A 25,735-nucleotide genomic window follows, 5' to 3' on the forward strand; every position below is an offset into this window, starting at 1 on the left:
TTTCAGTTACAGAAAAAGAAAATATTTGGTTTCATAAATCGTAACATACGTATATAACTGTTAAAAGGATCTAACTTAAAACAGGAATGGCACAAAGGGGTTGTTGACAGCATTTCACAAAAATATGACATTGGCTACTATAAGAACTGAATAACATTTCACAAAATTGGGAATAGCATTTCATTTAAATTTTCTGCTGCACATTTTACTTTCAATATAAGTACTGAATTTCAATTCAAGAGATAATAAGGCTTGGACTTGGGGATTTCAATATAAGCATTTCATTGGACTCCTTAAGTTTTTTATAAAAGTAATTCAACATTTAAAATTTGTAATTCAATCCCTCCTATGAAGCTAAACATAACTAAGCACATTTTGCTCAACAACTGTACCCAACTTGAAGGATCAAGAGCCTGGAAAAACACAAGGCATATATGAAACTAGACCCGACAGGAATTTTCCTTAAATTCTGTTCACAGCAACAATCAACATACCCAACAACTAAAGAACCATGAATACACCAATCCAACACAAAAATCACAGCCAAAATCTGTGAACAGCAAAAATCACATCAACACAAAACGCAGCAAAAATCCAACAATAAAAAACACATCAAAATTCTGTTCACATAAACAAACCACAGCCGTTAAAATGTCTGTTCACAGCAACCCTAAACAGCAAACACAGCAACAAATCCAACAACAAAAAATCACAGAAAAAATCTGTTAACAGCAACAAAATACAGCAAAAATACTTACCTATCAGATCTGAATTGCTGATCAATGGTCGCAGCAGCGACGCCGGAGCGGGAACGCTGTGACGCCGGAGAAGTGAAGCCGGATCAGGTACGCTGCGAGGTCGGAGATGAAAGGGCGAACGGACCGAGGAAGATGAAACAGCGGTGACGGACGAGGGACGCCGGAGATGAACGCAGCGGCCGGAGATGATGGACAGGAGATGCTGCGAGAGAGGAGAATGGAGAAGGGAGGGAGACGATGGAGTTTTTGAATTTATTTGAGGGTAGAACAGTCTTTTAAAATTTTAAAATTTATTTGAGGGTACCCTTAGGTTGCATACAAATTTTCAGCAAAAATAGTTTGTAAGAGTACTATTTTTTTTTCCTAATCATCATTTGGGCACAGGAATGAGAGCTTATGATACTCTTAAATTTATTTGTAATAAATTATGAGCCGTGGCTATGGAGCCTGCCACTTAATTATATTTGAGAAAATGCTAAAGAGCTCGACAGGCTTATCGAAAGGAGGCAAAAAGATTATTTTGCCCCCACGTCCTGCTCTCCCCCTCCCCCTCCCATGGATTCTCCCTTGCTCTGCGTCTCCCTTGCCTGCCATGCCTTTCGTTCGCCTCTCCGCCGCGCCTCATTGTAGTCGCCCGGCCTTGCCTTCGTCACCTCGCCTCGTTGACAGTCAGGCGACTGTCGGCGAGGTAAGGCGGCGAGGCCGGGCGATTGCAGTGAGAAGCAGCAAAGAAGTGAGCGGTGGCCATGGCAGACAGGGAAGGCACAGAGCGAGGGGGGCAATGTCCCACTTTGTAAATTTGCAAAGCGAGCGGGGGCAAAATCGTCATTTTGCTCTCTCTCTGTAAGCTGCTTTGTAGGCCTGTCGAGCCGTGTAGAGCGACTCTTATACTTGTGCTATCGTCTCTTGGATAAAGTGGCACATGTCTTTAAAACGTAGATCCTCCAGATGGCTCTGCCTACCTGGGCAAGTGTAGGGCAGGGCCTAAAGGGTAAGAGTCGCCCTTACAAGACGAGTGCGATTTTGTTCACCCTCTTTAACGGGGGTGAACATAACCCTCAGTACTTTAAGGGTTAAAAATAATGGAAGGGCTGCATGGGGGTAATATTTGACTGCCCCTCCGTTATTTTTAACCATCAAAACACTGAGGGTTATGTTTACCCCGTTAAAGGGGGTGACCAAAATCGCACTCTTACAAGACACCCAACTCAAATAGATAAGGAATAGTTACACTGTAAATTAAGAACTCATCTGCATACGAGAAGGTTTGAGCCCATGCACATATCACACTATGTATAGGTAATGATTATGTCGAGGAATCTTGGAATCAAAACTCTTATTAATTAAGGCTAGATGATTGATAGCATGCATATTTATGCTATATTTTGGCATTTCACCTCAATCTTATTACGCCATTTTGAAGTAATTTTTGCTGATCTTTCATTGTTTCTATTTTATTATACTTCAAATCATCCTTACACTATTTTCTATCTTACTTCTATAGATCCAAGCTTGCTTAACTTTAGGGAATATTGGATGAACTAAAGAAGCAGCTAGAAAAGACTTGAAAAGGCTCATCTCGGACTTCATGAGGGTAGGCCGGCCTTGGGCAATTGTGGGACTCATCTAAAGGAGCTTGGGCTCACTTTAAAGAAACAGATTTGGGCTCACTTACGCCCCTTTTGTTTCTTTTCTTTTCTGTTGGGCTAAGCCCAACCCTAGCCTTTCTAGCTTTTCCTTTCTTAGCCATGTATTTAAGGCCTCTTAGCACTTATTTTCCAGATATATATTTTAGGGAGGGAAGAGAAAAGAGAGAGGATTCTCTGGCCGTTTTTGTTGTTGTAGCATTTTTTCTGTTTTCTTTATTTTGTTCCATTTTGTCTTCCTTGCTGTAATGATAGGCTAGAGCATTTGTAACCGGTTGTGTATCTCGAATCCATGTGGAATCTGAGTCCCGGATGAGCTACAGAAACCTGATTTGTTGTTTGTTTCTTATTCATTTCCATTTGGTTTAATTTGAGCAGATTTGTGAATGCATGGAGTTCATGGCAGGTTTGTGTGAATTTGCATGGTTTCATTTTCTGTTAAATGCTTAAGAGAATAGAATGTTATAGCCAGTTGGTATAACATCTCGGAAATGAATATTATGTGCTTGAACGGTTGTTCTTGCATAGGTCCGAATAGGTTGAATAGAGAGTGAATGGTTGCATTTTGTTTATAAGAGGTTTTTGTATTCATTTTGTTATTCCAATCATTCTAATCCTTGGACGGTTGTTGGGGATGCTTTAAGTTTGATATCCAGAGATTAAAACATCTAACAAGCTAAGATTTATAGATTGGACGAGGAAGATTTCATAGAGGGGACAAATACACAGCCGGTTGCATTTTTTTTTACTGATTTTTCATCCATCCTTGTCTTTCTGTTTTGTTAATTAGTTTTTTGTCGAAACCCCCTCCTAAACAAACTGTTGTTTATATTGGTTCTCCTTGTTGGTAGAAGAATGTGAGGCTCCTTGTGAGAGATGACCTAGGGTGCACTTTGCTGCAAACTAGAGAAGAGATACATAGATCTCTAATTCTGGAGTGGTTCGACATCAGCTGGGCAATGATCACTGGAATATAACTAACACCCGATAGCTTACTAACTCATTCTTTTCTTACATAGGCTTGCTTGATTTCTCTCCCTCACCCCTCTCCCCCAATTTCCCATTATTATCTTGTTTTTTTTCTTTGTTGACTTAAGAATTGGAGAGTGTCCCAACTCCATCTTAGTCCAATTCTCTACTGTGATTGTATGTAATAATTAGTCACAGTGTCAAAACATCAAATTCTAATCAATGCAAAAAACTTTTCTGTTTATTCATGTAAATATTTATTTATTATTAATGATATCTATGTCATTCAAGATCAAATACATAAGATATTCGTGTATATATGTGTGTATATTCAGGGAGAGAGAGGGAGATAGGTGTGAGAGAGAGAGATGGGGTGGCTCTGGGTTGTTGAGGGTAAAATAGGAAGTTTAGAAAATATTAGTGAATTTTGGCAGGGAATGGCTATGGAGAGCAATTTTATGGCTGCGAATAGAATTTCTCAAAATTATATTTACAACCACTCATTTTGTTCTTCATAGCTATATTTTAATATACCTAAAATACCCTTATTTAAAACTTCATTTTTACCCTCTTCAATGCACCTACTTTCTCTCTCAAAGAATGGCTTACCAACTGCCATACGTGGCCACCTATTTACACAGGAGACGATGTGACCCATCGAACATGATAGGGCAAAGACAAAGACGGCGGCCATACCCGTTGGCAAGTATGTCTGTGTGTGTATATATATATATGTGTATCTGCGTATGCGTTATATATGTATATATATATATATGTTTGCAGGGGTGGATCCAGGAATTTAGGTTAGGGGGGCTAAAATTTAAAAAATTAATGTAATAAAATTTTTATGTAAACAAAAAGTCAGTACAATAAATTTTCATTAAAGTTGTGCTCAACAAGGTTTTGAAACAAAAAATTCATTAAACTTATGTTAAATTGATTTTGCTCACTATGAATTAAAGTATTTTCACTAATGTGATGATTTCTCTTTCTAAAAAAAGACAACAATATTTTTTGTTTCTTCATAGAAGGTTGTTGTTTCATCCTAAATTCTAAGATACACAAACAAAAAATAGCACAATTTAATAATCCAACAATTAAAATATTTAATTCAAAATTTGAGGCAAATGCAAGTCTAATACAACAATTGTATTTCTAAAGTTTAAACAAGAGAAGGCAAAAGTATGGTCGATTCAAATATTCAATAATAGATTCACAATAACAAATTTTAGCCTTTCAATAAGAAATTCTAGGTTTCCAGCCACGCCAATTTCTAAGTTCATAACTAAATGTAGTAGTCAAATAGGCAAGTAGACACAAAGTTAGCAGAAAATCACTTACTTAAAACTTGAAAAAAGGCAATGATTTCAACAACAAATCAAGCATAAACAAGGAAAAAAATTTGGGCGAAAAATAAAAAAACTATCTAGATTTAGCTGTCAATCGAGAAAATCAAAGAACTGAAAGAATAGAAAACAGACCTAGGCAGTTGGGCTCGAATGAAGCAAATTTGGAAGTTTGGGGGGGGGGGGGTAAAACGAAGACCTGAATCAGAGGCAGGGCAGTGAGCAAGAGGGAGAAGTCGACTGGCCGAGCGAGAGTGGGGGCGAGGGCCAGCGAAAGCAAGAGAGAGACAATCAGGCAGAGAGCGAGCGAGAACGAGAACAAGAGAAAGGCAGCGAGAGCTGAAGAGCAAGAGAGACAGAGAGCGAGGGAGAGAGGCAATGAGGATGAGTGAGAGCAAGAGGGAGCCCAAGTGAGTGTAAGAGAAAGCTAGTGAAGGCGAGCGAGAACAAGAGAGAGGCAGAGAGCGAGGGCAAGCATAAGCGAACAAGCAAGAGAATAAGAGACAGAGAGTGAGGCAGCGAGGGTCAACCGTGAGCAAGAGCAAGGTCGAGAGAGGAAAGAGAAGAAAAGGGCATGCAAGGAAATGGGCTGGGCTAGGAAAAATTAGGGTAGACTGCACTGAGTTTGAGTTGGGCTAATACTAAATAATAAAAAAATTTACTCTATAAATTTAATTTTTGTTCACATAGATCCGCCCTTGTGTGTTTGTATATGTATATATGTGTCCTTGATTTTGCATTCTCTTATGAAGCTCGTATTTGTGGATTCGAGTTATTGAGATTTGATTATGTGTTTTAGAGATGATTTTGTGGGGATGATTGTGATTGTGTGCAATTGAAATAGAAGAGAGTATTTTTAAAAAATATTGATTACAAAAAGTTATTAACGTGATTGTAAAGTGTAAAAAAAAAATAAATAAATTTTTACTAACCGCAAAAAAACAAAAAAACTAGTTGCAAATAAAAATTTTCATAACAATAACTCTTTATTAAACTGGAGAGCAGGAGAGGAGAATGGAGAAGGGAAGGGGACGATGGAGTTTTTGAATTTCTTTGAGGGTAGAACAGTCTTTTAAAATTTTAAAAATAACAATAACTTCTTTCTTGTTAAACTAAAACCCATTAACCAAACTAAGGCCCGATTAAAAGTTACAAAAAATTAAAAATTAGAATTTTTAATAATTTCCAATTCACTTTTAAAAGTAATATTAAATTTTATAAATATTTAGAATTTATAAAAATTACTTTATATTAAAATTTAGAAATCAAACACCAACCGTTATATATGGGTATATATTTACTTACACATTTAAAATCTTTTTAAGATTATTATGACTTTTTTATGAGATAAAACTTTTAACATTATGTTTATATACAAATTATTTAATATTTGTAATTGTTATCATGAATTTGTGACCTTGTCTATATAATTTTTAAATATTAAATTTATTAATTAAATATAAAAATTCAAATTTAAAATTAAATTATTTATAATTTAATTTTTTATAAAATCACAACTTATTTTTTTTCTGTAATTAAAAATTTCATCAAACACAACCAAAAAGTGTCTACAACATTAAGTTAGGGCATTCCTCAAGTGCTAACTAAATATCACTTTAGAAGATTCAAATAACTAATTAAAATGTACAAATACAAAAAATACAATTCTTCTAACAATAAAAAAATATATATAATTGTAATGGGAGATTTTCATCAGTATCATCTTTTGAAAAACTGTCAGATAAAACAATCGTCATAAGAATTGTGTCGGATTTGATCGTCCAAAATTAACAATTGAATTGTCAAATACCAATTCTAAAATACTTATCAAAATAATCACTTAAACAACATATGAATACTCAAACCCAAACCCAAATTCTTACACAAGCCAAGTCAAGTAATGGGTCCCCAAATGTTAAGCTGAGCCCAACCAACTCTATATAAATAACTAATCGAGCCCATTTTCCCATAGTAACAAACAAAACTAACTGATTTGATATCACTAAGTTATAGCTTCACTTTATACAATGATCTACTACAACAAAAACTCCAAATTTCTACCAACGGGGATCTTAGATAAGGAGCACTGCATTTATACAACCATCATTCTCAGGGTCGTTAGTCACTTGGGCGTAATTCCCTGCACATCCACATCCACAAAAATGAATCAGAATAGCCCTAAATGAGGGACACCATTCCCAGCAATGAGACTATTGTTGGGTCAAGAACAATCTTACCCCAAACTACTTTCCCCACCGGCGTGACGACGCCCAGTTCATTGACATTTACCTGAGAATTTAAGAACTAAGATACATGAGCAATTGAATCTGAAAATATTCAATATGTAGGACAAAGGCGAGAAGCTTTATCTCAATAATCGTTCCCTTTGTGATGACACCCAGAGATGTGTACATCGAACCATTTGGATTTTTCTTCACCCTGATGATCTCAAGGTTGAATGTGCATTTCAGCTTAGGATGTGTGACATGGGCTTTGATGAAGCGCAGCCCTATAGGACGAATGAACCGCTCGTATTTTAGAGGTTTTCGAGTGAATCCCGGTCCCATGAATGTGGCTTTCGTAACAATCCTATACCACTGCTTGGCTGCGAGATGAATGCTAATGTTAAATACTAGAGATGGTGGAAAAAGAGAGGTTGTTTATGTTCTAAAATCTTTGAGAAAAGGATGTTTGATTAGATGGGCTCATATCTGATAAATGATTGAACAGACTCATGTCTGATGTACCCAAAGAAATGGAAGTGCAGCATAGTGGTGGGCAAAAAAATCAATAGACCGTGGGAATTGGTCGCACCGAATCGCACCATGCGATTTTTTTAGGAAGCGGTTCAACATGATTTGAGAAATCTTCAAGTTGTGCGGTTTGTGGTTTGCGAATTTTTCGGTGTGGTTAAAACTAAACCGAATCGATCAAATAGTCTATTAATAAAAAATTTACAAAATATAAAATATATAAAAACCTAAAAGGGTATAACACTAAAATGTTAAACGTAATGCAGCTTGTGATGAAAAATGAAAACAAGAACAGCAAACTTGCAGCCTGTGATGGGGACTAAATTGCAATCTTCCTAGATAAGATAATCACTGCTTGGTTATCTTTCCTTTCATTGTATGTCTAAAATTTGTTTTTATTTATAGATATAGTTTTAGATTTTGCTCCATAGTTAGTATTTGTTTAAGTGTTAGATCCAACTCAACATTCTAATCAAATATAAAAATTTACAAGATAATAGATGAAGCAGTAGAAGAAACACCAAATCGCAAAAATCCCACCAAACTGTACCGCATTCTACTGTACCAAATCATGAAAATTGCACCAGACCACACCACAAAATGCATTGCGGTCTGGTGCGGTTTTCACGCACCAAACAGACCGTGTGATCTGATTTAATGCCAAACCGCATGTAGAGTTTGGTGAATTAAATGTCTCCTAAACCGTCTAAATTGCACCATGCCCACCCCGGCCTAATACTAGAACCTGGTAAAACTTACTTTTTCTTTTACCAGATTTCAAAACTTTGAACATCTCATCTTCACCTACAGGCCTGACCTGATAAGAAAAATACACTAATTAAACAGTTGCCAAAACTAGCAGCATGCAGCAGAAAGATGAGACTTTGGATGAAAAGAAGAAAAAATATCAAGAAAATGCAATGATAAATTTGTAGGAACTGAACACTGGAAAAACAAGAACTTGAATGTGAGCTTACCTTGGGCAAAGGAACCTCCCATTTCCTGGCCAGCCTTTTCTTTCCGCTTCTGCTTTATTGTGTTGTTAAGAAAAGAACCTATACGTTGCATGATTTAACATTCAAAATCTCAATACACATAAAACAGCTTAAGGATTATTTTCATTTATAGACATCATCCCTAAGAAAAAAAAAAATCCAATCAACTAAAGAATACACCTTTGCTTGTGTTGTTGTTTCTCGATCAAGCAGATAGCTAGGCAGGAATAGCTTCCTCATGAACATCATCGTTTACTCTGTGCCTACTTGGTGATTCCTCATGCGTTGCCATCCTGTCAAGTGTCAACATAGACCAAAATGGTTAAGCAAACAATTTTCTTGCTAGTCACCAAATGCAGAGTGAACTAGAAATCCAAAAAGGAGGACGACAGAACGTTATTACTTTTACCATGCCTAATTCTAATTTTGAAACCACAGTCAAGTAAAGAATTATGAGCAAATATGCATATGTCCAAGCTGCATGCTGAGTCCTCTGGAAGGTTGGAAATACAACCAATTAGCATACCCTCAATTCACAGGTACCAGGCATACACGTTCTTACCAGAATATGTATAATATCTCATATTTTCTAAAGGATTGAAGTGTAATTTAACTTGGGTCGTAAGTGAAATTTTCAGATAAATTAGGATTATAATATAATTTCTCATACTTATGAAATACCAAATCAGCTATAAGGAGTGTCTTGGAGCTTAGATATCTTAGAAAAAAGATATGGTACTGACCAGCGTTTCGAGTCATGAATTATGACATCGAAAGAAATCAAATTAAAAACGATTTTCGGTATAGCTAAAATACAACTATAATTTGGGTTGAAAAATTGAATTATTATAGGAAACTTTCGAGAAACCAACAGAATCCTGAGGGGGACTCCAATTTTACATAAAAATCAACCTTGAAGTAGTTTCGAGACGAAATAAAAGTCCGATGAAGGCGCAGAGATGAAATTGTCCTTATCAAGTAAACCATGAGTTATTAATTTTGGATTTTTAGTATCGTAATGTAAATTAATTTGATATTTAAGCATGTAATTGTAATTAGAGAATTGCCCTAATGAAATATAGATGAAATTGGAGTTTAAATATGTAATTTTTTATCATCATAATATAATATATATAATTATATATATATATGTGCGTATCAGTGCATGTGTGATGGCCAAGGCAAGGAAGTATGGCCAAGGCCAGGGGCGAAGCTAGGATTTTGGTTCAGTGGAGGCGAATTTAAATATAAAAAATATAATTTTAAAAATAAGATAATAGTGATAATATTAAAACAATTTTTTTTTTTTTTTTTTACAATTGTTCCTTACAACTTTTCATACTAAAGTCGGTTGCTCATAGCTACGGGAAATAACCAACCGCCACATTATTTTTTATAAAAATAATATTTATGTATGCAATCGTAAATGAACATAGTCATTCGCGAACAATTCGATATTTGGCTTGATAAAAACTAGATAAAATTCATGTATTAAGATAAACGAATTAAGTTTAAACTTAATTTTAAAACTCGATTTATAAATAATCTGAGATTAATCTCGTTAAAGGTCACGAATATATTCGATTAGAGACTTATGAATGCTAATATATTCAACTAAAGACTCGTAAACATACTCGATTATAAGTTCGCAAATAACTCATGAACAACTTGGTATATAAATATATTAATATATTTATTTTATAATTAATTTTATAAATATATTATTTAACATAAAGTTTTTAAATTTTAAATTATTATTATAATATAATTAAATTGAATAAGTTTAAAATTATATATATTAATTTAATCATTTAACATAATATAACATATATATAATAAAATAAAATAACAAATTAAGTTTAAGCAAAATAATAGGTTATGGCGATCCCGAGCTTGCTGGCGAACTTAAGCTTGAGTTTGTGTCGAGCTCAGATTTGGGCTTGATTCGTTAATCTTTTGACAAGCTGAGCTCGAGCTCGAGCTTAGGCTCCGCTCAATTTAAGTCGATTCAATTATAGTCTTATTTAGACTCTTAATTATAATTTTGTAATAATTTTATATTATATCAATGTAAAACATATTAATTTTTGAGTCATTAAATGTGTCATAACTAGTGTTCCAATAGCACTTTTGTTTCTTAATCAACTTAATTTTTGACTAAACATAATACGTGAGAAAAAATTATTATATTTATGAGACGAGATATGAGAAAAGTATTCAATATTACTATAATACCTATAATATCACCTTATCATATTGATATATGTCACAAATCCTTTAATATATTTTTATTTAAAAATTTATTCCAAATCTACATTAAACAATTATCGCTTATTTGCTGGGAATGCCCTACTAATTAGTCAAGACCCCACATCTAGCTACCAATGTAAAGTATGCAGACTATGGATAATCCTTTTGAGCACCCACAAGTCTGGATATTGATTCAATTGCAGCCCATGATATCCAGACGAGGACAAGACCAATGTTTGAGATATAATATAAAGACAAATTTAAGGTTTATAAATGAGGGTTGCCTTCCAACCCAGAAAAATTCCTTTTATAGCAAAATTGCCAAGAGTACTCTTCCGTGTATGTGATCAGATTAAATAATATTGTGTGTTAGTCATAGCTACCGTTTTGGGTTAAATCACATCGAAGATTACTAAATTTTGGTATATTTTTTATTTTAATCACTAAATTTTAATTTTTTTTGATGTGATCACAGAATTTTAAAAAATTTTACAATGTAATCACATATAAAATTTTTCGACTGATGTGCACATAATAAAAATTATTGTGCAATAACAATCAATCAAAACGTACCACGTGTCAATATATAATAATATTATATTAAATTATTATTACATAATATTTTTATTATTTGTCACATTAACGTCATATCACCCATTCTATCAATAAAGTGGCAGAAAAATTTTATATATGACCACATTATAAAAATTTTTAAACTTCTGTAATCACATTAAAAAAAATTAAAATTTAATAATTAAAATAAAAAATACACTAAAATTTAGTCATCTTTAATATGATTTAGATTTACCCTACCGATTTGATAGCAAGTGATGTTTTGTGTGAATTTTGTATTAAATTTCTTGTACTTGCAACTCATATTGGATTAGAAACGCATGTGATTTGGATTATTTGGAAAGAGACGTCCCGGCCAGTACCCGATGTATTAAAAACGATAGTTGAACGTTAGCCGACCTTCAGTCTGCTTTCCCACCTTCTTTTGTACTATCCTTTGGCTCTGGAGTGTTTTATCTTGTTATATTCTTTTAAATTACGTGTTATCACTCGCGTTTCATCCAACTTGTCCTAAAATTATCATAAGAGAGATAAATTAGAAATATGCCTAAATAATCAGATTTTTTTTTTTTAAGTTGTGTCCACTGGCACCATGATTGTTAAACTCTCGATTTTAAGAGCATGATTTTATGATTTTTTGTATCGAAAACCCTTACGATTAATTTTACGATTTTAAAGTTATATCGCACTCGATTTTACGAGTTTACATATTGAAGACTCTTTTACGATTTTACGATTTTAACAACTTTGACTGGCACTTACCAATGACTACTCCCAGAAAAATACAAATTTTTGTTTTGCCTAAGAATCGATCTCACAATGACAATCTCCAACATGACTTTACAACCCTCTACTTTACCACTCAGCTATGCCCCTGGGGGTTGGTATCATTGGATTATTAAAAAATACTACACCATGATCAAAATGATGATCAAATGTAATATTTTGACCATCGAAATACAAAAACACCTCTCACCCCTTCTCTTAATTGCCTTTTTCTGTGCTCTCTCTTCTCCCATTCGCATGACTGTCAAATGAAAGGGGGGTTGGAATAAAAAAAAAAAATTCTAGTGTATGAGATTTAACTTTTAAAAAAGTTGCGATGTCAAATGAAGGATTGTAAAATCATGTTGGAGGCTGTCATTGTGGGATCGATTCTTGGGGAAGTAAAAAATCTACTTGCTTCTAGAAGTGGTTCTTGATAATTGTCAATAGACACAATTTTAAAAAAAAAAATCTTAATCACTCAAATACATTCTTGATTTATCTCATTCATGATGACCATGGATGAGTTTGGCGGAAACACAACTGATAGAGCATAATTAAAAAAAAAAAAAAGTTGGGATGGCTCCTGTCCACCCTCTGTGTCCGCCCCTCTCGCTCCCTCCCTCCGTAGGTGTTGTGATGAGAGGCATGTGACGTAACCACACCACCGGGATCACATGAAGTCATTCATCTGTCGTCGCACAACATTAAAAAAAAAAATTGTAAAAATGATAACAATTTCGGGTTTTACCTCTTATAAATTTCGGCTTCTGATCCAGCTCTCCCCAGATTCATTTTCTTCAAAAACACCCCCCCCCCGGCCCTCCTCTCTCTCTCTCTCCCTCCCTCTCTCTCCCTGCTCTTTGGCCATGGAGATTGAATCCAAAACCCAAGAGAAAACCGGGTTCATCAACCGGGTGAGTGGGTTGATCAAGGGCAAGGTGTTAGAGATAGCCAAGGAGGCAAAGAAGACAGCCCAAGAAGACCCGAGGACAATTATTCACTCTCTCAAAGTAGGATTGGCTCTCACATTTGTGTCCTCCTTTTACTACTCGAGGCCATTGTATGATAGTTTCGCGCAATCAGGCATGTGGGCTGTCATCACCGTGGTGGTTGTTTTTGAGTTCACAGTTGGTAAGTAATCATACACGGAATTAATATTTATGGTTTGGAGTCCCTCCTTTTTAATGTCATTGATGAATCCTTCTTTTTATCTCTTTCCAGGGGCCACCCTCTACAAGAGCATGAACAGAGGCTTTGCAACATTACTTGCCGGTGCTCTAGGCGTTGGAGCCCAACAAATAGCTTGCCTCCTTGGACACAAAGGACATCCCATTATTCTTGGGCTCTTTGTCTTCCTTCTAGGTACCCACAAAAACGCTTGATTATAGCTCTTCGATTCCTTATAAAATACACTCAGAAATTAAAGATATCATTTTGAGTTCCAACTCTCGTTCATATTATATGTCTATCTTTATTGTATAAGTTTATCACTCATACAAGTCTCTCTATAAATAGCTTCCACAGTTACATAAATGGTTCCAAAGTCATTTACTAATATTCATTACTTCGAGATCCTTACTCATGGATCAATCAAATTTGTGCAGCTGCGGCATCTACATTTACCAGATTCTTTCCAAATATCAAGGCAAGGTATGACTATGGAGTCCTGATATTCATCCTGACAGTCACTTTTGTGGCCGTTTCGGGTTATCGGGACGACAAGATCTTACTGCTTGCCTACCAACGATTGTCTAACATTCTGGTCGGCGGTGCAATATGCATAATCATATCCATATTCCTTGCCCCCGTTTGGGCTGGCGAAGAGCTCCACGATCGGGTTACTGCCAACTTAGAGAAACTTGGAAGCTTCCTAGAAGGTAATTGAACTTCCAGTTTGCATTGCACAACACACAAAAGGAAAGAATTTAGCCACTTGCTTTGGTTTTTGTCGGCTATACCACTTCTACATATATATGAGCACCAAAAGGGAAAGGTTAATTGCTAAAATGACAAAAGAATCTATATACATTTCCAGGGTTTGGAAACGAATGCTTTAAAGATTATGGGGAAATTGAAGATAGCGGTATTGTTGCTGCCAGGGAAGAAAAGCCATTTCTTCAAGTTTATAAAGATGTTCTCAACACAAAAGCCACTGAGGATTCCTTGGTGAGTAGTCGCCTATTTTTGGAGCCACTTCTCTTTCGACATTTTGACTTGTTTTTTAATTTGCTTGAAAGTTCCAACTTTTGCTGCCCATTTCGTTATCTTTTGTTTTCCTTTTGATTTTCTTTTTGGGTTTGTTCAGATCAATTCATTATCATCTCATTAAATTTGTAACTTTCAGGCAAACTTCGCATGGTGGGAACCTCGCCATGGAAGGTTCAAATTCCATCATCCATGGAAGCAGTACTTGAAGATTGCGGCCCTTTCTCGCAAATGTGCTTGCCATTTTGAAGTTCTCTGCGCCTACATAAATTCTGATATTCAGGTATATATATATATATATATATATAAAAGTTTCTCTTAAATAACAATGAACAATGTCTTAAGTTCAATTTAAGCAATTTTTAAGTGACTTAATGAGAACTAGTATTCATGTTTCTTTTATTTGACTCGACGAGTTAGAAATTGATTACTTAAAAGCTACTTTATTCAGTCACATCCTTACTTTATTCTCCTAGGAACCAACAAACTTCCACAGAAAAATTCAACAACCATGCATGAAAATGAGCTTAGAGTCCAGCAAGGCTCTAAAAGAACTAGCCTCATCAATCAAAACGATGACACACCCATCTGCAGCCGATGTTCATATGGAGAACTCCAAAACAGCAGCCGATGAGCTTAAAGCTGCAATAGAAGCTGCCTCGAGAGAGACAGAGACCTCTAACCTTTTGGATATTATTCCGGCTGTCGCTGCTGCTTCAGTTCTTGCAGATATCATCAAATGCATCGACAAAATCGGCGAGTCGGTCCATGAGCTTTCGCACCAAGCACATTTCAAGAAATTAACTGGAAGATCAGTCCACTCTGTCACCGGAGAAACCACCGGAACTGCACCTGGGAACTGTGAAGCCGGATAGCGAAGTCGATTGTGATGGTGGTGATGGTGTCATTATTACACTAGATGGAACATCTCTGGAATCTCCTGAGAATGGGAATCCTCTATCCCCGAAGTCGACTGTCCCAAGAGCCGAGCTCCAAATATTAGCTACCAACTTATAAGCCATAATGGATAAGAAAAATTATGGAAAGGGAAACAAGAATTCAGAATTCTTTCTTTTGGTTTCTGTTTCACTTTCATGAATCGAAAGTTTCTTGGGGCTGCATTACAATCAAAAAGCATACTGTTCTTATTGCGTATCTGAATATAAATTTGCCTCTTTAAACCCATAACTAATAATTAATTAGGTTTCAATTCTAATTAGAGGGTTTAAAGCAAAAGAACACTAAAATTCTAGAAATATAACGAGAGTGAGACGCGAGATTGATCAGCCAAATTGGCCAGCATTATGTGACACAGAGAAATTATGTATGTAGCGTGCGTGCAGCTCCATCCCTTGGTGAAATTCTTAATTTGTTTCTTTAGATAAATTCAAACTTTACTGATAATTAATTAGTTATTGCAAATACTCAGTAGTGTTCAAGTAATAATTAACTAGTATATATATTGAAATTAAAGTAAAGTAAAATGGTACAATAAAAAATGGATAATTTATAATAATCTCCGCTAAAATTTAACGAACTTGCAAAAACATCCCTAGCTCACATTTATGCTGCTAAGCAAATGAACAAAAACACAATTTTTAACATCATTATTTCTCTTCTTTCTTTCCTATTTTCGTGTGGTCCTATTGCACCTGGGTGCAACTCTCTAATCGAAACAATCAAAGTTTATTTTTTGGGGTGGTTTTAGTGGATTTCTTTTTTGGGCTGGTTTTAGGTTATTCGGCGGGTGGTTTTAGCGGTTTTCTTTTTTGGGGAGGTTTTAGGTCATTCGGGGGGTGGTGGTTTTAGGGGTTTTCTTTTTTGGGGTGGTTTTAGGTCATTCAATGCGTTCCCTGGATTTGTACATGTGTCATGTATACCCTCCAACTCATTGGATTTTAATTTTAATTAGATGTTACTGTGTCATCATCACTGGGCCCGCATACACTCAATCTACTTTGCCCATGAAATCTGCGGCGCCTTTCATGTACATGTGTCACGTATAGCAAAGAATTGAGTGTGTGTGCATCTACTGGTGGCGCCCCCCCCCCCCCCCCCCCCCCCCCCCTATTTCATTTTCCTCTCTCTTCCAAATCATTCATCTCATTTCCAGTTGCCACCGCACAAAAAGTATGCTCCCTATTTCAGCCATTTTCACACTGAGTGAGAGTGCTCTTTGTTTCAACCATTTCACACTGAGAGTGAGAGAGAGAGAGAGAGAGAGATCCGTGTGTTGTAAGTACATCTCTAACTCATCTGCGAACATTATAAATAATTTACTCTATATTTTAATTTTACTTAAAAAAATTATATATACTCCAACAACATTCTCATCTTCATTTCAAATTCTATTTTATTTATTTATTTTAGTAAACTTTAATTCTTTTTATTTTACCTTATTTATAATGTTCACACATTTATAAAATTAATAATCAAATACACAAATTAATAACTAAATACACAAAATAATTAGATATATATATATATGTATAAATAAAATTAATTAATTAAATACACATATACATAAAATTAATAATTAAATATTCAAATCAATAACTAAATATACAACATATCAATCACCCAATACAAAATAGATATTGAATCACAAATTGCAAGAGAAAGACGTACGTTGTCGCTATAGTTGCTGTAGGTGTTCGTCATTGCCGCCATCACCAAATCTGGTGTCTGCAAGTCGTCAGCGTGCCTGTAACGTTCATTCTTCTCTCTAATACCGATGATTCATTATTGTGTCCTTTAGGTCCAATTTTCAAACCTGCTAGATCCAGACTGATGGTTCATTATTGTGTCCTTGAAGGGTAGCTAGCTTCCTACCTTGAATGCCGATTTAATGAGACAGTGTCTCAGCCGACTGATGAGTGTTGGAGTTTAAACCTGCAGAATATATAGAAGAAGCTGAAAGAAGTCCACAAAGGGAGGCAGCATGAAATCCACGAGGGCCTTTTTTGGAATGTTGATATGCATTGTATGTACTGTTTAACGTTTTGCCTATAAATAAGTGAGTTTTGTATCTAAATATTTCAAAGTGATCTTCTAACAACAAAGAAAAGGCTCTTCCCAATTATTTGATCTCACACACAAAACCCATATATACACACAGTACTGGTTGAGAAAGAGGGAAGGAGTAACCTTCTAAAACCTGATATCAGAGCATGGAAATTAAAAAAAAAAAACGAAGAAGACAGCTTGTAGAAATTTAAAAAAAAAAAAAAGAAAAAAAATTAATTAAAAGAAAATTGCGACAAATGCATTTCTTACTCCAAAGTTAACGAAACAAAATTATGACACTTGGCGTATACAAATGAAAGCACTTTTGGGACCACATGTATGGGATTTTGTTCAAGATTCCTGCGCAGAACCCGTCCATACCAAACCTAAAGCAGCTTTAACACAAGGAGAGAGATGTTGTACACCATCTATTAATGCATTGACAAAAATATATTTGAACTAGTTGTCTTTGTAGAAACCTCAAAAGAAGCATGGGATTTAGTTAAAAAATCTTTTGCGAGAGTTGATAGGGTAAAGACACTACTGGAAAATAGTCGATTTGAGATGAATTTTTGATTTGACATGAATTTTGGGTTATTTAAAAAATGCTCATCGTAAAATTTGAGATAAATTTTGAAACAAAATTAAAATAGATTTTTGAGACGGATTTTCTTTTTTGTAATTTGAGACGAATTTTTTCTATCTCTATTTGAGACGAATATTAAGACGAATTTTGAAACGGAATTTTCAGACGGATTTTGACTCAAATTTTTTCCATTTCTAATTTGAGACGAATATCCAGATGGATTTTGAGACGATTTTTTCAAATAGATTTGTTCATTTGTAATTTGAGACGATATTTGGATAGATTTTTTCGTCTGTAATTTTTAAAATTCATCTCAAGTTTAAACTAATTTAAAAGCATTAAAATTCATTTTCTTTCAAAATTTTATAATTAAACCTAATAGACACAGCATATATATGCCTTAATATAACAAAACAAATAAACTAAATTAAAAATCATGTTTAAATATAAATCCATCACAATAAATAATATCGTCCATGAATAGATCTATCTAGGAAGCGCTACAACCTAAAATCTATCCATGTTAATGGCAGATCCTCCTAATGATCTCCATAATTTTAGTGTGGCAAACACGAAGACATGCTTACGATTTATCTTCCAAGACTAGCAAGTGTTGGTTTATGGGATCCACAGCTTCTCTAACCATCTCCCTCATAACTTGTCAAATCTAATCCATGAACAAGGACGACGATGGAAATGGTGACAATACTTGGTAGGAACCAACAATAGGGATAACATGGGCTTCTAACCCCTTCCCATACACGTGACCTTTTTTTCCTTCCACCTACAACCTCCAACCATAAGCATGTCTTCTCAATAGCTGGCTACAAGCGTTGGTCACAATCACTACCTTCTAATAGGCCACCTATCGATGCTCATGATGATGCCTCATGTTGTCGCTTCTGAAAGTCAACTTGCAATCATCATGGATACATGGAATAATTATTTGTATTATCAATAGGTCAATCAAGCATAGTAAGATTTAAAATACACAACTAATATATATTTACATAAGTTTTCTTAACCTCTTCTCGACGAATCCCAAATTATCCTTTCCTTTATGCATGGCGAGGAATAACTCAAACTGTGTTAATGAGTGACCAAGTTGCATAGTCTAGAAAGGGAAAAAATAAAGGTGTTCATGCAACTATACTTATTTCAGAAAAGTAATTAACTAAAATTAAAATAATAGAAAATATCAAATATTTATCAATCTCCTCTTGTGCTCAAACATAGGTATCGAGTCACATGTGTTTATACTGACTCCAACTTCTAAGACCCTATTTTTTTTGGCTTTTTAATACTTGGTCTTAAATTGTGGAATATTCTAATATTCACTTAATACTTCATATGCTTGAGAAGACATCCAAGTTGGTCATTTCATTAAATCATTTCTCATATTAAATAGAAGGTCAATCATACGGTCTAACACCGTCTTCTTAAAGTTTTTCCTTATTTGATTTGATGTTCTTTTTCAGACTCCCAAGACCACCTCTTCTATAATATTAAGGCAAAGTAAAGCTTATAAAAATGTTGCAACATAAATAAATAAAATGACTCATAATACTATAGTTTAAAAGGTTGTATACTTATTTAAAAGCATTCACATTACCTTAAACTTAGCAAACCACACATATCTCTCACAATAGGGTTTATCTTTTTCCAAAGTGTATGACTTCTCAAACTTAAATTAGAATATTAGTGTAATATCCCGTTTGCAATCAATGTTATCAAACTTGTTGAAGCACACATTAATTTGTGAACTCATATGTAAAAATGAAACTTCCTTTATTGAAGTTAAAAATGATTAATTAATAAAAAATACTTATGAGGAATCCAACAACTATATCATTCAATTATTTTGATGGGCAGCCGGGGACGTGGATGATCCCTCGATTTCAGGTGGCAATAACGAAGAAGCCCTGGATCCGATAGTGCAAGGGTGGGGTGCTTGTGGGCTATGGATCGAAAATCAAATTTATTGTTGGACAAAAAAGAATGTCGCCTACAAAAATAAATGATTGTGAGGGGTTCAACCCGCAGACTAATGAATAGGCTGAAATGAGGTGGAAGATGTACCAATAGGTGTATGCATGCAATCCTCATTATCATTCTCTCTCTCACTGATACTCCTCGATGACAATGTCACATAAGTTGATCATATAATGTATCCGGTCATACAAGACAAATAACAATTGCATGATATCATTTGAGGTTTGAGAATATTTCAAGCTTTTTGAATAACTTAAGAAAGGTTATGGTTAAAAAAAGTTATATATATATATATATCATGTTAGTAGACATGTGATTATACTTTCAAATAGTTTTGCAATTAGCCTTTCACAACTCATAGTCCTGCAATCAGTTCATCCTCTCCATGTTATCCTAAATTGAAGAGTGAAAAGGAAAATTATGTGTTGAAATGTCAATGTAGTCAAACCAATTAACCTGCTTCATCAAGCTATTAACAATTTCATGCTCCTATGAAGGACTAGAATGATTTGGCAACAAATCCCAACATAACTAATTAAATAACTGACCTTAAAATTCGATATATAAAGCAGATAAAATTAATGTCACTGATAAAATGTTAGTTATCCCAGTCCACAAACTGGTTAATTAAAATAACAAGACGCATCCAATTAATAAGCACCACCTTCATACTCCTAACCAATGTGAATATTTCATAGAAAGAACTGTAATTTCTTTTTTTTTTGTAAAATAAAGAACTGTAATTTCACCTTCATACTCCAATAAACGTGAACATTCCATAGAAAGAACTGTAACTTTTCCATCAATGCGAAACACAATGGTAAAACAAACAATTTAACATTAGTAAATGATTAATAAAATATCAGGCTCATAGCATATTTCAGGCAAACATGAAGCTATAGCAAACCCTAAATAAGTGAGATGGTACTTATGTAACCAGGCCATCAGGAAGGGACAAAATGCAAAGCACAAAAGAAGCATTCATTGATACAAAGTTGCAGACTAAACAAGGGGTATATCACATTAAAGATCACAAAATTTTAGTGTCTTTTTTATTGTGGTCAATAAACTTTAATTTTTTACAATGTGATCATTAATCTTTGAAATTTTTTGTGATATGATCATATTTAAAATTTTTCGACAAGCACCTATCGGAGTTGGTGACGTGGCGTTGATGTGGCAAACACATGTTGATTGTGCAATAGATGCCAATGTGATGTTGCCAATGAGAGAGAGATGGAGATGTCGACGACGACTGGAATGACGAAGGCGAATAAAAAGGGAGGCATCAACGACTGCTGCAACGACAACAAACTATGAACGATGATAGGAAAGAAGCTGCGAGCAACGAGAAGACTGAGAGAGAGAGAGAGGGTTATGGGGGGTGTAATGACACATGACAACATCTCATTGGTAGCTATCACACAATCAGCATGTGTTTACCACGTCAGCGTCACGTCACCAACTTCGATGGAGTTTGTTAGAAAATTTTAAATGTGATCACATTGCAAAAAATTTTAAATATTAGTGATCATATTTTAAAAGAACTAAAATTTAGTAACTACAATAAAAAAGGCACCAAAATTTTGTGATTTTTGGTGTGATATATCCACAACTCATCCAAAACATACTCCTTAGTTCAGTTTACACAAAGAACCCCTCCACACATTGATATGCTAGATTGACTTAATACATAAATAGCCATAAGTACATAATCAAATTCCAAACACATACACCAGAAGACCATCAAAACATACGATTACATCACACGGCAGAATCTACAAACCGTAAACCCTACCAAAATCCTTTTTTCACCGACAACTATTGCATAAATAAATGTAGAGTAATCGTCACAAGCTTATCGCACCACTAGCAGTAAATGAAATATAACCAGATTTCGAATTAAAAAAAAAAAAAACTGTTAGGAAAAATAAATTCACAAAACTACAGGAAATAAATTCAGCAGAAGATCGAACCACGGGAAAACAATTCTATAGCAAATATTATATACCAAATAACATAAATTATAAATAATAAATTTTCTACCATCAACAACCATATATATATATATATATTAGTTTTTAATTCCACAAACAATCAACAACCATAATCTCCATAAAGATCATGAAAAAGGAAAATTAGTTAACAAACATGGGATTTTGAAGTTTGATTGCCCGAAACATAGAATTAATGACAAAATAAAATAACAAAAATCACGAGATTGACTCCGAAATAAGTTTCAAATACTTGAATTCCAGCCAGAAATAGAAAACCCTGAAAAAGAAATTAACAGAAATTGATGAAAGATAGTCAGAGTCATAGCGTAAATCAATTATTCAAATCAAAATTTCAAAAATAGTAGCATGAAAAAGAACTAAAATCAACTAAAAAAAGACCGCACTTAACTCAAATTCTTTAGTCAAATAATTAAGGGTGTGTTTGATTGCAAGCATGGAATTTGCGTGGAAAGAAAATATTTTCTAGGCAATTGAATTGCCTAGAATTAAATTCTAGAAAAAATGTTAATTGAAGGTGTTTGATTGTCTTAATTTTTTACCTAGAAATTATTGCATTTTTCTAACTTTTGATGTTTAATTATCATTATATTCCATAGAAATAATCACATACATACATATAAATAATTAATAATCAAATACACAAATTAATAATCAACTACATAAAATAATCAAAATAATCTACTTACCCACAACTTCAACCAAGGCAAGCAATCAAGAAAATAAGTTGCTTTGTCTCACACTGTTTGAAGAAAATCAATTGCTTCAATCAACTGCTTTGTCTCGCATTGTTTGAAGAAAATCAGCTGCTTTGTCTCGCACTGTTTGAAATCTCAGCTTCTAGTTGATTTTCTTGGTTGTTTGCCTTGGCTGCAGTTCTTGTTCAAAGACCAAAAATTGAAAATCAAAGTCGAATCTAGCAAATGTGTGAGATGAATCCAGAGAGCGATGAGCTTGGGAGTCTCCGTAGGCGACGAAGAATCAGACCACAATGTCTATAAGGAAGGCAATCTGGCTGGCCGCATAGAGGAGGAAGAGGTTCTCCGGCAAGCCTCTAAAGAAGCCGAACTCCAATGGCGTGAAGAAGGAAGAGTACACCACCCATGGCATAATGAATTCCGTCCAGCGTGGGTGTTGAATTTTGACTTAATAGCTGCTGATGTGGTTTAAAGAAGTCAAAATAAAATAAGATTATCCATAATCAATAAATTAGCAAATATCTGATATTGTTTGTTAGTTGTTTTGGATAGATATTATGCTATATTATTCTCCTCTTTATGCTCATTTCAATTTATATTTTAGTTGTATAAATTGGAGTTTACGATTGAATAAAATATACGACTTTCGCTTTGATATTTTTTCATTCCCTTTCATTTTATTCTTTCTCCATAAAATACCAACAAATGGTATCAGAGCCCTTCTTCTTAAGGGACATATGAGATTGAGTGAACCAAAAATGGAGGGCCCAAAGAAATATGCGTTTGTAGATGTTTCTCTTGAAGAAACATTACAGAAGAGTTCTTTTTGTAGATTTTGAGGAAACAACTGCGTTAGAATCATCAAAGAATGCTGAGGTTGTGGACCAAGTTTCTCAGAATGGAAATGCTTCTGCATCTGAGGTTGGTGTTTTTTAAGGTTCATCGTCAACCTGGAAAAAAAGTTCTGGTTTGTTAGTGGAAGCTTTGGAAAAAATGATGGAAGATCCAACTGTGCAGAAGATGGTTTATCCATATCTGCCAGATGAGGAATCCTTCTACATTTAAAGGGATACTACAGATCACAACAACAAGAAGGAGAAGCTAGAGCTGCTGCTTATCAACATGAGGAGGAGGAGTTATTTTAACTCTACTCAAAAAAATCATATCTATGCCTATGCCCAAAAAAAAAATGCCTATGCCCCAAAACCCATAACCATACCTATGCCTCATAACTATAAAATCATAAAATCCCCATATGCTATATCCAAGTCATGCCAAAATTAAAATGCTTTGCATTTGCAACCTCAAAGTCAAGGAGAAGTGTTGAATTTTGACTTAGTAGCTGCTGATGTGGTTTAAAGAAGTCAAAATAAAATAGGATTATCCATAACCAATAAATTAGCAAATATCTGATATTGTTTGTTAGTTATTTTGGATAGATATTATGCCATATTATTCTCCTCTTTATGCTCATTTTAATTTACATTTTAGTTGTATAAATTGGAGTTTACGATTGAATAAAATATACGACTTTCGCTTTGATATTTTTTCATTCCCTTTCATTTTCTTCTTTCTCTATAAAATACCAACAGTTTCCATTTCCATGGAAAATCAAATCTAACCCCACCCCTAAGAAAAAGAATTCCATCAAAAGTGAGAAAAGAGGGTCACGTGAGGCAAAGTGGGAAAATATTTTTCATGGAAAAATTAGCTAATCAAACACTACAAAAGTTAGAATTTAGATTAAAATTGACCATTTTCCATGAAAAAAATGTACAATCAAACACACCCTAAGTATATTTTTCTTAGAGGAATTGATATATAAAGCTTGAATGCATAACAAAATGGAAACTAAAATGGCAGAAAAGAAGAGATTAAGATGATGTGAACATACTATCAAGCACGAATTGATTGTCCGTTAATTAGACTGTCGAAGAACAACAAACAAAAAATAAACAGATCAATACAAAAGAATAGGAACTAGAGAAAAATCATATATTTAACTAAAAAGAAAAAAAATACCAGATCGTAGCGACTGACAAGAGGCGATGGAGGAAAAACGGCACCAACGAGACTTGAGATTGATGCAGTGGAAGCGGCAATGGGCTGGAGGCGGAGACAGTGGGAGTATGAGAGAGAAAGATGAAAGCAGGTGTATGAGAGAGAGAGAAAGAGAGAGAGAGAGAGAGGCCGAAGATGAAGGCAATCGGGAGTTGGAAATTTGCTAAAGATGAAGGCAGAATCGCCATCACACTACAAAAAATCCATTAAATAGTGACAGATTTAGTGACGGAAAAATTCCGTCACTATTTAGAGATGGATTTGCGACGGAAATTCCGTCACTAAATTTTAGCGACGGATTTGTGATGGAAATTTCGTGACCAAATTTTTATTTTTTTTTTAATTTTTAGTGATGAAATTAGCGATGCAAAATTCCGTTACTAAATATTTTTAATATTTTCATTAAAATGTATAAATTAGCGACAAGACAAACCGTCGCTAATTAATTAACTAAAATAAAAATAAAATGAAATTTATTTAGCGACGATAAACCCGTCCCTAACTAATTTATAAAATAAAAAATAAAATAACATTTATTTAGCGATAATTAAAAAAATTAAAAAAATAAAATGAAATTTATTTAATGATGAAAAATCCGTCACTAAATAATTTGAAAAATAAAAAATAAAATAAAATTATTTAGCGACGGGAATACCCGTCGCTAAATAATTAAAAATAAAATAAAATTTATTTACTGACGAAACAACCTGTCACTAAATAATTTAAAAATAAAAAATAAAATAAAATTATTTAGTGACGGACCCGTCACTAAACAATTAAATTAAATAAAAAATAAAATAAAATTTATTTAGCGATAATTAAAAAAATTCAAAAATAAAATGAAATTTATTTAGTGATGAAAGAACCCATCACTAAATAATTTAAAAATAAAAAATAAAATAAAATTTATTTAGCAATAATTAAAAAATTCAAAAATAAAATGAAATTTATTTAGTGATGGAAGAACCATCACTAAATAATTTAAAAATAAAAAATAAAATAAACTATATTTAGTAATAATTAAAAAAATAAAAAAATAAAATGAAATTTATTTAGTGACTCGCAAACCTGTCACTAAATAATTTAAAAAATAAAAAGTAAAATGAAATTTATG

At 34.0% G+C, this 25,735-nt stretch overlaps 1 protein-coding gene and 2 pseudogenes across 6 annotated transcripts in view; 1 reads left to right on the top strand and 2 right to left on the bottom strand.

Annotated features, from left to right (window-relative positions):
* The window catches only part of LOC127806002 (phosphatidylinositol N-acetylglucosaminyltransferase subunit A-like), a 90,912-nt gene extending 89,914 nt beyond the window's left edge, over positions 1–998 (bottom strand). For 3 of the 6 annotated variants that reach the window (XR_008024314.1, XM_052342921.1, XM_052342920.1), the window contains exon 1: positions 759–994. The gene's annotated coding sequence lies outside the window, so the exon portion shown is untranslated. Of the gene's footprint in view, positions 1–758 lie in introns of all 6 variants that reach the window. The other 3 variants (XR_008024315.1, XM_052342923.1, XM_052342922.1) reach the window with 3 other exon arrangements.
* Positions 999–6,791: 5,793 nt separating this feature from the next.
* LOC127806342 (uncharacterized) lies at positions 6,792–12,850 on the bottom strand (annotated as a pseudogene).
* A 74-nt stretch (positions 12,851–12,924) lies between these two features.
* LOC127806343 (aluminum-activated malate transporter 8-like) lies at positions 12,925–15,280 on the top strand (annotated as a pseudogene).
* Positions 15,281–25,735: the final 10,455 nt, after the last annotated feature.

Source organism: Diospyros lotus, chromosome 7 (assembly GCF_014633365.1).
Source record: "Diospyros lotus cultivar Yz01 chromosome 7, ASM1463336v1, whole genome shotgun sequence".
Taxonomy (NCBI): domain Eukaryota; kingdom Viridiplantae; phylum Streptophyta; class Magnoliopsida; order Ericales; family Ebenaceae; genus Diospyros; species Diospyros lotus.